At 39.3% G+C, this 14,965-nt stretch overlaps 1 non-coding gene across 1 annotated transcript; it reads left to right on the forward strand.

Moving 5' to 3' along the window:
• Positions 1-11,068: 11,068 nt before the first annotated feature.
• LOC140859596 (small nucleolar RNA R71) lies at positions 11,069-11,174 on the forward strand. The gene has a single exon (XR_012143135.1). It is a non-coding gene; the product is annotated as a small nucleolar RNA R71 (small nucleolar RNA).
• The last annotated feature ends 3,791 nt before the right edge of the window (positions 11,175-14,965 follow it).

Below are 14,965 nucleotides of genomic sequence, written 5' to 3' on the forward strand. Positions count from 1 at the left end.
CTCAAGTCTAAGGGACACTTATACCTATATCCCATCAGAGACATTCTCGACAGCAGAATGCTCTGGAGTTGGTCACGTTCAATGATGATGTACCCTTACATCTCACCTGTATGCCATACCAGTGTCTCCACACTCTTTGGTTAAGAGGACAACCAACCCATATGGCCTACAGCGACCTATGCTCGATAGAAGCTGTCGTCCTTATTAACAGCCTATCATTTGGTCATGAACAGTTTTAAGGACTAATCGATAAATCCTCTCTTTATCGAACTTAAATAGTCCTAAGGACTTCATCATAACAACGGAGTTCATTAGAAGATGAAAGCTTATGATGAAAATGCCAAATATATTTTATTTATTAACAAATCAATTACAATACTTGGTTGCTCAACCATCAACAGCTTGATGATTGGCTTTTTGGGACACATTTTCCAACAACTCCCACTTGTCCTAAAGCCACTCGGCACAGTATCTAATACCCATCTTCGACTTGTGGTTGTCGAACTCCTTTATTGCCAGGGCTTTAGTGAAGGGGTCGGCTAGGTTCTCCTTTCCGTCGATCTTCTGAAGGTCGACGTCACCTCGATCCACGATCTCTCGGACCAGGTGGAAGTGGTGCAAGATGTGCTTCGTCCGCTGATGTGCTTTGGGTTCCTTCACCTGAGCTATGGTACCAGTGCTGTCGCAATAGAGCAGGACTGGACCATCGAAGGAGGATGCTACTCCGAGCTCATTGATGAATTTCCTCAGCCACACAGCTTCCTTCACGGCATCTGATGCTCCGATATACTCCGCTTCACAAACAGAGTCTGCCACAGTATGCTGCTTGAAACTCTTCCAGCAGATGGCTCCACCATTCAGAGTAAAGATATAACCCGACACACTCCTGCTGTCATCATGGTCAGATTGGAAGCTGGAGTCTGTGAACCCCACAAGTTTCAGATCTGACTCGCCATAAATCAACCATTGGTCCTTAGTATTTCTCAAATACTTAAGGATGGCTTTGACCACTTTCCAGTGATTTTCTCCAGGATCAGATTGGTATCTACTCACTACTCCTAGTGAGTATGCCACATCTGGCCTTGTACATGTCATAGCGTACATGATAGATCCCACGGCTGAAGCATATGGGACTCTACTCATACGCTCTCTCTCTTCAGGAGTTGTCGGACAATCCTTCTTAGAGAGAGAAATTCCTTGGCCTATCGGTAGATAGCCCTTCTTGGAATTCTCCATGCTGAACCTCTTCAGCACAGTGTCTATGTACATGGACTAGGATAACCCAAGCATCCTTTTAGATCTATCCCTATAGATCTTCATCCCTAGGATGTAGGATGCTTCACCCAAGTCCTTCATGGAGAACTGTGATGACAACCAAACTTTTATTCCTTGTAGTGCGGGGATGTCATTCCCGATTAAGAGAATGTCATCCACGTACAAGACAAGAAATACCACAACTGGACCATTTGCCCATTTATAGATGCAGGGCTCTTCTCCATTCTTAATGAAGCCATACATTTTGATCACCTTATCAAAATGCATGTTCCAACTCCGAGAAGCTTGCTTCAGTCCATAAATGGATCTCTGAAGCTTGCACACCTTGGACTCATCTGTGGATGTAAACCCTTCAGGTTGTATCATATACACCTCTTCAGTCAGCTCTCCATTCAGGAAAGCTGTCTTTACATCCATCTGCCAGATCTCATAATCCAGATGGGCAGCTATTGCAAGCATTATCCGAATAGATTTGAGCATTGCCACAGGAGAAAATATCTCGTCATAGTCAATACCATAACGTTGACGATACCCCTTGGCAACCAGACGGGCTTTATAGGTCTCCACCTTTCCATCTGCGCCCCTCTTCCTTTTGAAGACCCATTTACACCCAATGGGTTTAACCCCTTTAGGTGGGTCAACCAATGTCCATACATCGTTGACCTTCATGGACTCCATTTCGGATTTCATGGCTTTAAGCCATTTCTCAAAATCAGGTCTCTGCATAGCATCCATATAGGTGATCGGATCCTCATTATTCTCATCAAGTTCGATGGGATCACCGTCCCAGACCAAAAAACCGTAGTATCTGTCCGACTGACGCGGTACTCTACCGGATCGCCTTAATGGTGCAGGTATATTGGGCTCCAGATCTGATCTAATCATATCCGACTCAGGTTCAGCTATTGGTGTCGGTCCTTCTACCTGTTGAACTTCATCAAGTTCAACCTTAGAGGCAACGGTTCCTTCACCAAGGAACTCCTTTTCTAAAAAGATTGCCTTAAGGCTGACGAACACCTTTTGTTCATCAGCATGGTAGAAAAAATATCCTTTTGTCTCTTTGGGTACCCTATGAATGAGATTTGTCAGATCTAGGTCCAAGTTTGTCTGTGACTAATCGTTTGACATAGGCCGGGCACCCCCAGACCCTAAGGTGTGAAAGTGCTGGCTTACGTCCCGTCCATATCTCATATGGAGTCTTAATTACAGACTTACTTGGAACCCTATTTAATAGATAACAAGCCGATTCGAGTGCATATCCCCAGAAGGATATCGGCAAGCTAGCAAAACCCATCATGGATCGGATCATGTCTAACAGAGTCCGATTCCTCCTTTCAGACACACCATTATGCTATGGTGTTCCTGGAGGAGTCTATTGGGAGAGAATCCCATTCTCTCTTAGATATGTGAGAAACTCACTAGAAAGGTATTCTCCTCCTCGATCAGATCGAAGAGTTTTAATACTCTTTCCAGTTTATTTTTCTACTTCACTTCGAAATCGTTTGAACATTTCAAATGAATCCGACTTATGTTTCATTAGATAGGCATATCCTTATCGGGATAGGTCATCCGTGAAAGTTATGAAGTAGAAATATCCACCTCTAGCACTGGTGCTCATGGGCCCACATACATCAGTATGTACTAGGCCCAAGAGCTTAGTAGCTCTCTCACCTTTTCCAGTAAAAGGTGACTTGATCATTTTACCAAGAAGACAGAACTCACAGGTTGCAAGTGATTCACAATCACTGACTTTGAGGATTCCCTCTTGAGTCAACCTGTTTATTCTGTTCTTATTTATATGACCTAGCCTCCAATGCCATAAGTAGATATTTGACACACTATCTAATCTAGGGTGCTTGCCAGTAGAATAGACTCTTATCAGGCTTGATCTTTTTGGTCTGGCTCTGCACAGATGTCCCAGCCTGAACTTGCACCTTCTTGATTTTCTTCTTCTTGTTCTTCTTTCCTTTCTCAAAGGGTCGAGAACCAGAAGATGAACCTCCCACTGAGTTCACTGAGTTCACCGACTCCTTGAGGAGTTGGTGATCCTTCTCAAAGTTCTGAAGCAACCCCATTAACCCATGGTAGTTTACTTCAGGCTTTATCATTCTATAATGAGTGAGGAATGGGAGACAAGACTTGGGCAGCGAGTTCAGTATTGCATCTTTCCCAAGCTGCTCATGCAAGGAAAAGCCGAGCTTGCTCAATCGTTCCATCAGCTCGATCATGTACAATACATGATCAGTGATAGAGACTCCATCCCGTATTTTGGCGTTGAAGATGGCACAACTAGTCTTGTGCCTCTCTACGTCATCGGGTGTGCCTAAGGTATCCTCCAACACTTGAAGCATGTCCTTTGGCTGAGCCGTCTCGAATCTGCGACTGAACTCGTCACTCATGATAGCAGCCAGCATGATACAGCGCACCGTGGTCCGGTCACTGAGCCACTTCTGGTAAGTGTCTCTGACTGTTTCACGTGCATTGACAGCTGGCTCCTCAGGTGCAGGATCCATTATCACATATAGGATCCGTTCATGCTCCAGGACTATCTTCAACTTTCGGTACCAGCTACCGAAGTTGGATCCCACCAACTTATCATTGTCCAACAATGATCGGAGCGATAGGGAAGTGGCCATATTTGCACAAAGGAGAACCATAACCTAATTAGTAATTGATTCATTAAACCTAAAGATTTGGACTTTAATCAAAAGATTTCTCCCACTATTTTATTCGAATTGGTAGCCTCTACCTTCAATTCGAGGAATTACCCTAATTCCTTAGCGGGTACTAGAATCCACTTAGACTGCACACAAGCCCAACTTTGGTTGGCCAACCCATGTACATCTAAGGGTAGGTTCATAACCAATTGTTTCTCTAAATAATTTCTAGTAATTTTAATTTTGCCCCAGAAACCTAATCAGTAGGCTTTGGCCTCCACTGTAAGGATCCGGTTAGGTCCAACCATTAACATGATCATACTTGGTGTATCTAACCAACGAATGATTAAGCCCAACTTTGGTTGGCTCACCTAACCACCATTAGAGAGACACTTCCAAGTCATCATATGATGAGTGATAATTCCATTAGTCAACAAGCACCAGGCCTTTGGGTCTGCAATGATTATTGAGTTCATGGACTCATTATCAAACACCTTAATGGGAGGCTATGACTCAGTTATCTCCATAACTTTATCATTTTAAGGACCTAATAATTTTAGAGGATTAAATAATATAGAGGATGAGGTCAGATGAACCAGCTTATCATGATCCTCCCACTGACTTCACCAAGTCAGCTTAAGGGAGACCATTAAAAGGGCTGGTCTAGGAGCACCTAAATCAGTCACACTGATTTACCTAGCTGACATGGGTCAGCTCGAATAGTCAAGTGATCCGATCAAAACATAATTTCACCAAGAGGCCAGGTAAGTTCGATCAGTGGGAGGGTCTGCCAAAGCTTGCCTTAGACACCATCATGAATGGCCAGGTAAGCGGGCTCCTAATTAAAAACCACCGGTCTGGTTTACCTTAGACACCAACTGGTTTAATTAGTTTCGATTAGATCAACCTAACAGTTCGTGCTAGACCGCTTAGCCAAGAATCAAGTCCATTTGGTTCTCGTTAAAGACATGGACTTGACCAACTACAACTATTGTAATTGATCTAGAGAATCCTTGACCTAATCTAAGACAACAATTGATTAGATTTAGTCAATTCTCTAATTAAGTCCATCTTTAATCTAACCATAGGTCTAACCCAATTAATGGACCTAATTTCCACTAACCAATTAACCCAATGTGTTATGATTTGTGTCTTAGGTTCTTCAATTCACAATCCTAGAACCTAATCAAACAACTTCTTAATTCTTAATTAAGTTTTGGGCTGAGGGTTGGGTTCGGCTTTTCAAAAAATAATTTTCATATTTGTAAAATAATTTTACAATATGATTCTACCAATCATATTGCATGTTTGATTCATAATCAAGATGTAAGTGAAATAAACATGAAACTACTTTAGATCTAATCTAAACAGGTTCATGTAATTGAAACAATTTCAACTTTAAATAATTTCTTTGCATAAAAATTATTAACAAAGAGATTTTATTTCAGATTTAAACATCTTTTAAATCTAATAAATCATAAATTTAATCTAGATCATATCTAACAAATTTATGATTAAAGATAGATCTACACAAACTAGGACAACCTTTGCACTGTAAGGGGTAAACCTTACAGCAGGACAACCTTGCAGTTTGTGATTGATCTAAAATTTTAATTTCAGATTTAATAATTAGATTATAAATTAGATCTAATCTAAAAAATAATCTAAGCATGTATAAATAATCATGTAATAAAGAACCTAGGCTCTGATACCAATTGTAGGAACCAGATCTAGGGTTTCAGGGTTAGATCTTGAAACTTTTTCAAGATCATACAGCGGAAGACTAAAATAAATCAAAATTTATTTTCTAAGATCAGAAAATCCCTAGATCTAAGATCCTATTACATGATTATTACATAGCATTAAATCAAAAATTAAAATATATATAAATATAGTATGAACTACATGTTGATCATATCAACATGTTTCTATACTAGCTACATCTAATGTATGTATTAAATAATAGATCAGATCTATTACCTTGCAAGTTAGATGCTCTAACCTCGCTGATCTGGGCTTAAGGATGATGTTGCAAGCCGCACACGCTTCTGGCCTCTAGGAGTCGTCCACACGAGCCCACGAATCTCGATCAGAAGTCCTGCTTCAGGAAATCAGCACAGTATGCTAGTACTGCACTGATCCTTCTTTGATGGTTGATCAGGTGCCTCCTTCTTCTTGATTTGGACTCTTCCAAAGATGGAAAGTAGAAGGAGGAGTTTTAGATCTAAGACACTCTCAGGAAACTCAAGATGGAAGGAGGAAAGATATGAAAACAAAAACCCAAGAAGAAGACCCTCTTCTTCTTCACGTTTTTCTCTCTAGACACCCAAACTTGTGTCTTTTATATCTCCATGACACAAAGGTATTTCTCTCTGATTTTTGGATGGAAGAAAGGAATCTCAAATATCTATCTCTCTTAAAATTTCACAAATAAACTCATCTTATATAGAGAGATATGATAGAGTCCTTATCTAGGTCAAACACCTAGTCAAGGCTTATCCAAACATGGCAAGTTAAGGGACGCCCAACTCTTGAGAACCTCCTCCATATTTTCGTGCATGGATCACTAGAAAAGAGTGTACAATGTAAACCCTAAAAGCCACGAAAATTCTAAAAAAAATTTGGATAAATTCGGTGCAAAATTGAAAGAGTTTTGGATTTCTAAAACTCTATCTCATAGAATTCGAAATCCAAACTTATTCCTTTTAGATTTGATCCAAATCAGCTTCCATGTAAGAAAGAAGAGAGGAGACCTTTTGTAAACGTGGGAGAGATCTGGGAGAGGGCTTTTGTCACACAAAATAAGTGGAGATTGGCGTTGAATAAGAGAGAGGGCATGGAGAAGGTTTATGTGGCGCAAGGTGGAATCCTAGTCCTACTAGGATTCTGTCTCATAACTTGTTTTAATTTGGTTTCCCAAACCAAATCAAATCAAAATTAGATCAACCAATTAAAATAGGTCTTAACCTAATTAAGAACCTAATTTAATCAGATTAAATTAGATTTAAATCTGATTTAATTTTTTAATCAAATTAGAAATTAGATTGACCCAAGTCCTAGTTGAACTAGGACTAGTCTTTCCTTGCACTTGGCTTATCCAATAAACCAATTGGACTTGATCCAATCAAGCCCAAACCAAATTTAATTAAATCATATTTAATTAGACTTAATCTCAGCCCATTGGCTTAATCAAATTAAGCCAATTAGCAATCAAATTGCTAATCGATTCTCCTGCAACACTTGCACTGGGTTAAATGTCAATCGTATTGATTATTTAACCCTATAATGATTCTTAATCGTTGATCAACCATCCGATCGGATCATGAACTCTAATGTGTGTGACCTCATAGGTCCGAACCTAAGCCGGTAGCATAGAAACAAATTCCTATACCAATCGAAGTGACCATCTAGCAATGGTACCCGACGTCCGGATAGGTCGAATGTGTAGAACAACATCCTTAGAACCCATGCGGATATAGTTTTCATATAATTCATCCCCTTGACCAAAATGATCATAGGACACCCCAGAGCTCAACTGTCAACTCTGATCAGGTTGTCCACATTGTATTTCAAAATATCAAATCCATCTGATGGATTACCCTGGCCAAGGTTTTGCTAAATTGAAATACAGCGACTCATTCTTCTCCAACTCTTGGAGTGGTCAATCCCATCTCAATCACACTCTGACTTCGCAAGTACTTGACTGTGCCCAGAAGCCTTCCATCCCTAAATTAGAAATTCAGTTAGTCCGGTACCAAAGCACAGTGAGTTGCTTGCAAGTCACTGAGGTGATCTCAAGTCTAAGGGACACTTATACCTATATCCCATTAGAGACATTTTCGACAGTAGAATGCTCTGGAGTTGGTCACGTTCAATGACGATGTACCCTTACATCTCACCTGTATGCCATACCAGTGTCTCCACACTCTTTGGTTAAGAGGACAACCAACCCATATGGCCTACAGCGACCTATGCTCGATAGAAGCTGTCGTCCTTATTAACAGCCTATCATTTGGTCGTGAACAGTTTTAAGGACTAATCGATAAATCCTCTCTTTATCGAACTTAAATAGTCCTAAGGACTTCATCATAACAACGGAGTTCATTAGAAGATGAAAGCTTATGATGAAAATGCCAAATATATTTTATTTATTAACAAATCAATTACAATACTTGGTTGCTCAACCATCAACAGCTTGACGATTGGCTTTTTGGGACACATTTCCTACACCGAAGTAGGGGGTGGTAGTTTTGAAATGACCTCAACTTTGGCTTTATCTACCTCGATCCCTTTTTCAGAAATAATATGTCCTAATATAATTCCTTTCCGCACCATAAAATGGCTCTTTTCCCAACTTAGGACAAGATTTGTCTCCATAGACCGTTTAAGAACTTTGGAAAGATTATGGAGACAATCCTCAAAGGTGGTTCCAAACACAGAAAAATCATCCATAAAAACTTCAAGATATTTATCCACCATATCTGAAAAAATGACCAGTATGCACCGTTGAAATGTAGCGGGTGCATTGCAAAGCCGAATGGCATACGTCGAAAAGCGAAGGTGCCATAGGGGCAGGTGAAGGTAGTCTTTTCCTGATCATCCAGAAATACAGGTACTTGATTGTACCCTGAATAACCATCAAGAAAATAGTAGAAACTTTGTCGTGCTAACTGTTCTAGGATTTGGTCGATGAAGGGAAATGGAAAATGGTCCTTCCTAGTAACGACATTCAGTTTTCTATAATCTATGCATACTCGCCATCCAGATGATATGCGAGTTGGAAGTAGTTCACCTTCTTCGTTCTCAACCACAGTAATACCATATTTCTTAGGTACTACTTAAGTGGGACTGACCCATTTACTATCGGATATGGGGTAGATGATTCTAGCATCTAACCACTTTACCACCTCTTTCTTTACTACTTCACGCATGTTTGGGTTCAATCTCCTCTGCATATCTCGATGGGGTTTGGCATGTTCCTCAAAATGAATATGGTGCATGCAAATGGAGGGGTCAATTTCTTTTAAATCGACAATGGACCAACCGATAGCCTCTTTGTGTTCCTTCAGAATACCAACCAATTGTGCTTCCTGATTAGGGGTCAAGTCTGATGCAATGATTGTCGGAAGGGTGTCATTGAGTCCTAGAAATACATACTTGAGCATAGCAGGAAGAGGTTTCAATTCTAACGTAGGTGGTGATTCTAAAGATGGGACTATTGGTGTACTGGCTAATGTGGGCAATGGCTCATACTTGATTGTCCATGGAGGAGTGATTTTATCGTGTGGTGTATCCAATAAGATGTTAACTTCTTTCATATATTCTTCAAAGTCACACACTCCAAAGTGAGCCAAGCAAGTATCTAAGGGGTCTGATGCTAGAATTATGGGTGTTGCATCTTCTATAATATCTTCTAGTGTATCTACTTCGAAGCAACTATTCATTGATGGTCCTTGGGAAGCACCAAACACATTCAGTCTTAGTTTCTTATTCCCAAACGATACGTCCATGACTCCTGTCCTACAATTAATGCATGCATTTGCCGTAGCTAGGAAGGGTCGTCCTAAGATAATGGGAATTTGTCTGGGGTTGTCACTTAATTCCATATTAAGAACCAGAAAATCAACTGGAAAGTAAAACTCATCTACCTTGACCAAGACATCCTCAAGCATTCCACGTGGTTTCTAAATTGATCTGTTGGCTACTGCAATGTGACTGATGTGGGTTTCAATTCTCCAAATTCAAAAAGTTCATACATCGAACTAGGTAAAAGATTCACACTTGCCCCTAAATCCAGAAGAGCTTTTTCAATGTGATAATCTCCTATAACACAGGAAATGATGGGGGCTCCTGGGTCCTTAAGCTTTGGAGGAGTGGCATGCTGGAAGACAGAACTAGCCTGTTCAGTGAGATGTACTTTCTTTGGAATTTGTGATCTAGATTTACATTTTTGGATGCACAAATCCTTCAAAAATTTGGCATAAGCAGGGACTTGTTTGATTGCGTTTAGAAGGGGAAGATTAATTTGGACTTGCTTAAACAATTCTAACATCTCATCGAGTTTTCCTCCCTTCTTATCTGCAGGAATAGGGGCTTTTAGGGCATCCAGAAATGGGGCTTTAGGCAAGTAAGATGATTCTGGTGCAGTTGGTTCCTTCTCTATTTTCAGGTCCTCCTTCTTCTTGGGTGATTTGGATTCGGTTAGAGGTTTAGGGTCGGTCTCATTGGTTTTACTAGTGTGTTCAATGACCTTCCCACTTCTCAGAGTCATGATTGATTTGGCATGTTCAGAAAAAGCTTCTGGGGTATTAGAACTCTCAATCACAAATTGCCCTCTTGGGTTGCTCTCGGGTTGGCTAGGTAATTTTTCTCCTTCCTTCCTACTGAATGCAGTTGCTAGTTGACCTATTTGGGTCTCTAGCTTAGCAATGATTGTGTGTGAGAGTTAAGGGTCTGAGTGTTGACTTCTAATCATTTTAGTGCTTTCAGGACTTTTTCCTCAAAAGCTGAGCTGTGACCAGTAGTAGACGGTTGAGGAACATTTTGAAATTGATGGTATGGTCCATGCCTATATGTTGGGTCTTGATATTGAGGTCGAGGTATGGCAGGACCAACCACTGGTTGTGGTCTCCAGGAAAAATTTGGATGGTTTCTCCAGCCGGGGTTATAAGTGTTCGAATATGGATCATTTCCTGGTCTGCGAGCTTGTTGGACTTGAGCTTGCTGAACCTGCTCGTGCACAAACTCAGGAAATTGAGGTGCGGCTGGGCATTCACTAACAAAATGGTTCGGACTTGCACACAATGCATAAACTTCTTGGATTGGGTTAGGTGGAATCGGGGATTGTCCAGTATTTAGAAGACGATCTAATTTTTGGGACAGTTCATCTACCTTATGATGGATATCTATGGCATTTCCTACTTCATATATTCCATCTCTCTTTGGGTTTAACATGGGTTTATCTCTAATAGAGGCAGACATATGATGTAATGAATTTTCACTTAAAATTTTAAATAGTTGCCATGCCTCATCCTCACTTTTCAGTATGAATATCCCACCGCATGATGCATCGACCATTTGTCGATGTCTTTCAAAGAGCCCATCATAAAAATATTGGATTAACTGCCATTTGGGTACAGCATGGTGGGGACATTTTCTAATAAGGTCCTTTAATCTCTCCCATGTTTCATGAAACATTTCTCCATCTAATTGGGAAAATCTAGTTATGGCTTTCCTTATTTGATTAGTTTTTTCTATGAGAAAATATTTCTTGAGAAACTCTCCTTGCAGCTGGTCCCAAGTTGATATAGTCATGGAATCCAAAGTATGTAGCCAGTATTTGACTTTGTCCTTAAGTGAAAAAGGGAATAATTTTAACCTAAGAGCATCATCGGAGAAGTTGTGAATTTTGACAGTTGAGCATATCTCAAGAAATTCTTCAAGATATTTATAAGGGTCCTCATTACTAAGTCCATAAAATGAAGGTAACATTTGGATTATACTGGACTTAATTTCATATTGAGTGGCCTCCACAGGGGGCACTTGAATACAAGGAGAGTAGGTATATGTGGAAGGAGTAAAGTACTCCTTCAGTTGCTTGGGTGGATCATTCTCCTGATTTTGATCCATATTTTTACGTCTGTTGGCTCTAAAGGTTCTTTCTATTTCTGGATCAAAAGGTTGGATTTCTGGTCGTAACGATCTACGGCCAAGCATACACCTTACAATTATACTGTAGAGCAAACACAGAAAATTTTTCTTTTTATAATATATATTTTTTATAATAAAGTGAGAAAAGAATGAAGAAAATCTAAAGAGAAGAACCTAAGAATCTTAAATCTATGAAAAGGAAGAAATTAGTTAATGTTTAGATGTTAATTGCAATCAACTTAAACAAGCATAGACTCTCTATCCTAAGGTTAACTTAGATCTAGATAGCTCCTAACTTTCAAGACCGCCTTTGAGCACTCCAAGCTCAAGACTGACTAACTGACTCGGCCAGGTAAGCGTAAGATGTGGGAGGTTTCCTGCTCGTTGCTTTCCTTAGACACCAACTGAGTTGGCCAAGTCAGTCAATGGAATCAATTAAAAACCACTTTCTTTAACCACTTGCCTTAGACACCAAGCAATTAACCAATCCGCACTCGGTTCAACTCTAGAGCTTTCTTGTCCTATTGAGCTCGAAATTTCTAGGGCTGACGTCTAGTTGATTTTAAAATTAAGGCTTGGTTTAATGCAAAATGAAGGATATGATTTTTGGGCCAAAGAAGGGTGATCAAATCCCCACCTTATCTGGTTAATGGGTTATTGCCCTTAAGATTAATTAGGGAGATGCAATGCAAAGAAACAAGGTGTCCAATCAAGTTAGAAATTTTTATATTCGAGGTTACGCTATTTTAGTTAAGTGTTATGAAATGTCAGTGGCTTCTCTTTTTTTTTAAAAAAAAAGGTTTATAGTTTTATCTTTTTATATATATTTTTTTTATTTTTTATTTTTTTTTAGTTTTGCAAGAAAATAAGTTTAAGTGATTAAGTCTAAAAAGCAATAAATCACTAGGCTATAAAAAGTAGCAAATTATTCTAAGCAAAAAAATTCCTAAGATTAAAAAGTAGTAAATTAGTTATGCAAGGTAATTATGTAATTATACAAATAAGATTATCTAGCTAGAAAGTACTGAAAAAAAATTAAAGCAAGAAATAAAAACTGAAAAGTATTTTTTTTAAAAAAAATTTTTTTTTTCAATTTTTTAATTCAACCGTGCCAAGATCTCCGGCAACGACACCAAAATTTGATGCGTAGTCGTTGATAGCACCAAAAATAACTCTACTCACTATGTAGGTAGGATGAGTTGAGATCGTATCCTCAGGGACCTTGGGCTAAGTTGAGATTGCAAAATGAAAGAAAGAAACGTTATTTTTTATTTAGAAAGTAAATTGTCTTAAAATTGATGTAATTAGAAAATAAAGAGCTCGGGAGTTTTGAATTAATTTTGCACTAGTAGAGTTGTATCTCTTTTTTTTTAATTAAATAGATATGATTAATCTTAGAAAAAATACCTATCTTTTCTCGACACGCTCCGTACCCGTAGATCACGGTGCATCTCCAAAAAGTACTAGGTAAACAACTCTTCTTTGCTCGGCATGCCCCGTATCCATAGATCACGGCACGTCTCCAGAAAGTAAAAGTTGTTCCTAATATTAATCTAACAAGAAAGCATAAATAAAAGCATATGAAAGGGAGCAAATAAAGAACTCATTATAATTTAAATAAAAAGCATAATCTTTATTGCATATAAAGAAATACAGGAAAGTTTAGAACAATAAACCATCTCTGTGTCGTTACAAAATTTCTTCTCCACTCCTGAGACTGCTAGCCTAGCTGCTCATGAAGTAGTCCCTTTCTATTCCTCTATGCAAGGCTCTAGAAGAATTTCTGGGCTCCCCCTCCAATGGGAGTACAAAAGCCTTTTTATAGGTGTTAGGAGGGAGGAGTTTTACATGGTTTTTCGATGTGGGATGAAAGAAAATACTAATGACTAAAAAAATGATGGATGAGATGAAAAGATCACAAACAGATAAAGAAAATACAAATTTTTCCACTTGAAGTATTTCCAAATAATTTTTTTTTTCTTTTAATTTGCTAGCCGCTGTGTCTGCCATGCCAAATTCTCCTCGCGGACCCGCCGTCCCGCGTGCCCGCTACCGTGCCCGCTGTGTGCGCACCTGCTCGCGTCCATCCGCCTGCGTCCGCACTCACCCGCGCGCCCACGAGCTCACGCCGCATCCACCCCGTGCGCCCAGGAGAATTCAACGTGAACCAACTTTTTCATATTCCAAAAAGAAACTTTTGTTTCTTCACAATGATATCTATATCCTTTTAGATTCCTTGCATAGTATCTTCATTTTCTATAATATCGTATGCATCTTTCTTTTATTTTAATTTTATTTTAAGTCTAATTTTTTTCGAACATGAATCTTTTTGATCTATGAATCGGACTCTTTGTATCGGCGATTACCTTTCCTGTAAAACATAAAAAGAAACATCAAATTCTTAATAAATAAAATAAATTAAATATAATTTTTTGCTTTAAATGACTTCAATTAAGTGTTTATCAGTTTGCACCCCTACGTGCAATATAAATAGGGGTGCATGCCAAGGTGTCATCGCTCATTCCAAACTCTTCCTTCTTTCTTACAATAGGCTCATCTTGACCAATTCTCTTTATTCTTCTTCTCTAGCCTAGATAAGGTCCTGATAAAGGACAAAAGGTCTTTCAAAAGGCTTAGAGAATTGGAATAAAAATTAAAGTGACAAGGAGCAAGAAAGGAAGGCAAGAAAAGGTCTAACAGTGTGACAGCAAAGCCAAGAAAGGAGATTCTTCCCAAATTGCATATAAATTCTGATAAATTAGAATTTAATTATAGAGAATATTTAAATAGGTGCTCGTGGGTTGATCGAGTCCCCGTGTGGATCAATGTTGGAGGGTGAACATGTGGGCACCTGGTGGAAACCCTGATGGACTACTGCCGACGATCGAGCACAAATTAGGGTTTAGCGATAAGAGGTTTGTTTCTATACCTTATATTATGATATTAATGCATATTATATGGTTTAAATTCTGATAAGGTGATCTTGGAGTTAGGTTTTGGTTTTATGATTTCATAATTTGAAATTCGTGCTTCCGCCTTGACACCAAACCTTACACCCTCCTCTGGTGCCCCTCTCGATCTTAGGCACCCTTCAGGTCGACCTCCATCGCCCTTGCTGCCCTCCTGCACCTCTCAGACCAGTCTAGGTTAGTTTCAGAATCTTTCTTTTTCTTGCTATTCTTTCATTTCTTCTCTGCATTTCACTCGTTTGGTTTCTCCGCGAGCGCCCTGTTTCCTATTTTTCTCAATTTTTTTAGGATTTTTTTAGGGTTTTCATTTGATTCAAAATGTCCTCCAACACTTCCTCCTCTAGCAGTTCTAGAAGTTCGTCAGCTTCAGCCCCCAGAATCCTAGTACTATAGATACACCTCATCTGATCTTTG

The sequence above is a fragment of the Elaeis guineensis genome, chromosome 7 (assembly GCF_000442705.2).
Source record: "Elaeis guineensis isolate ETL-2024a chromosome 7, EG11, whole genome shotgun sequence".
Taxonomy (NCBI): Eukaryota; Viridiplantae; Streptophyta; class Magnoliopsida; order Arecales; family Arecaceae; genus Elaeis; species Elaeis guineensis.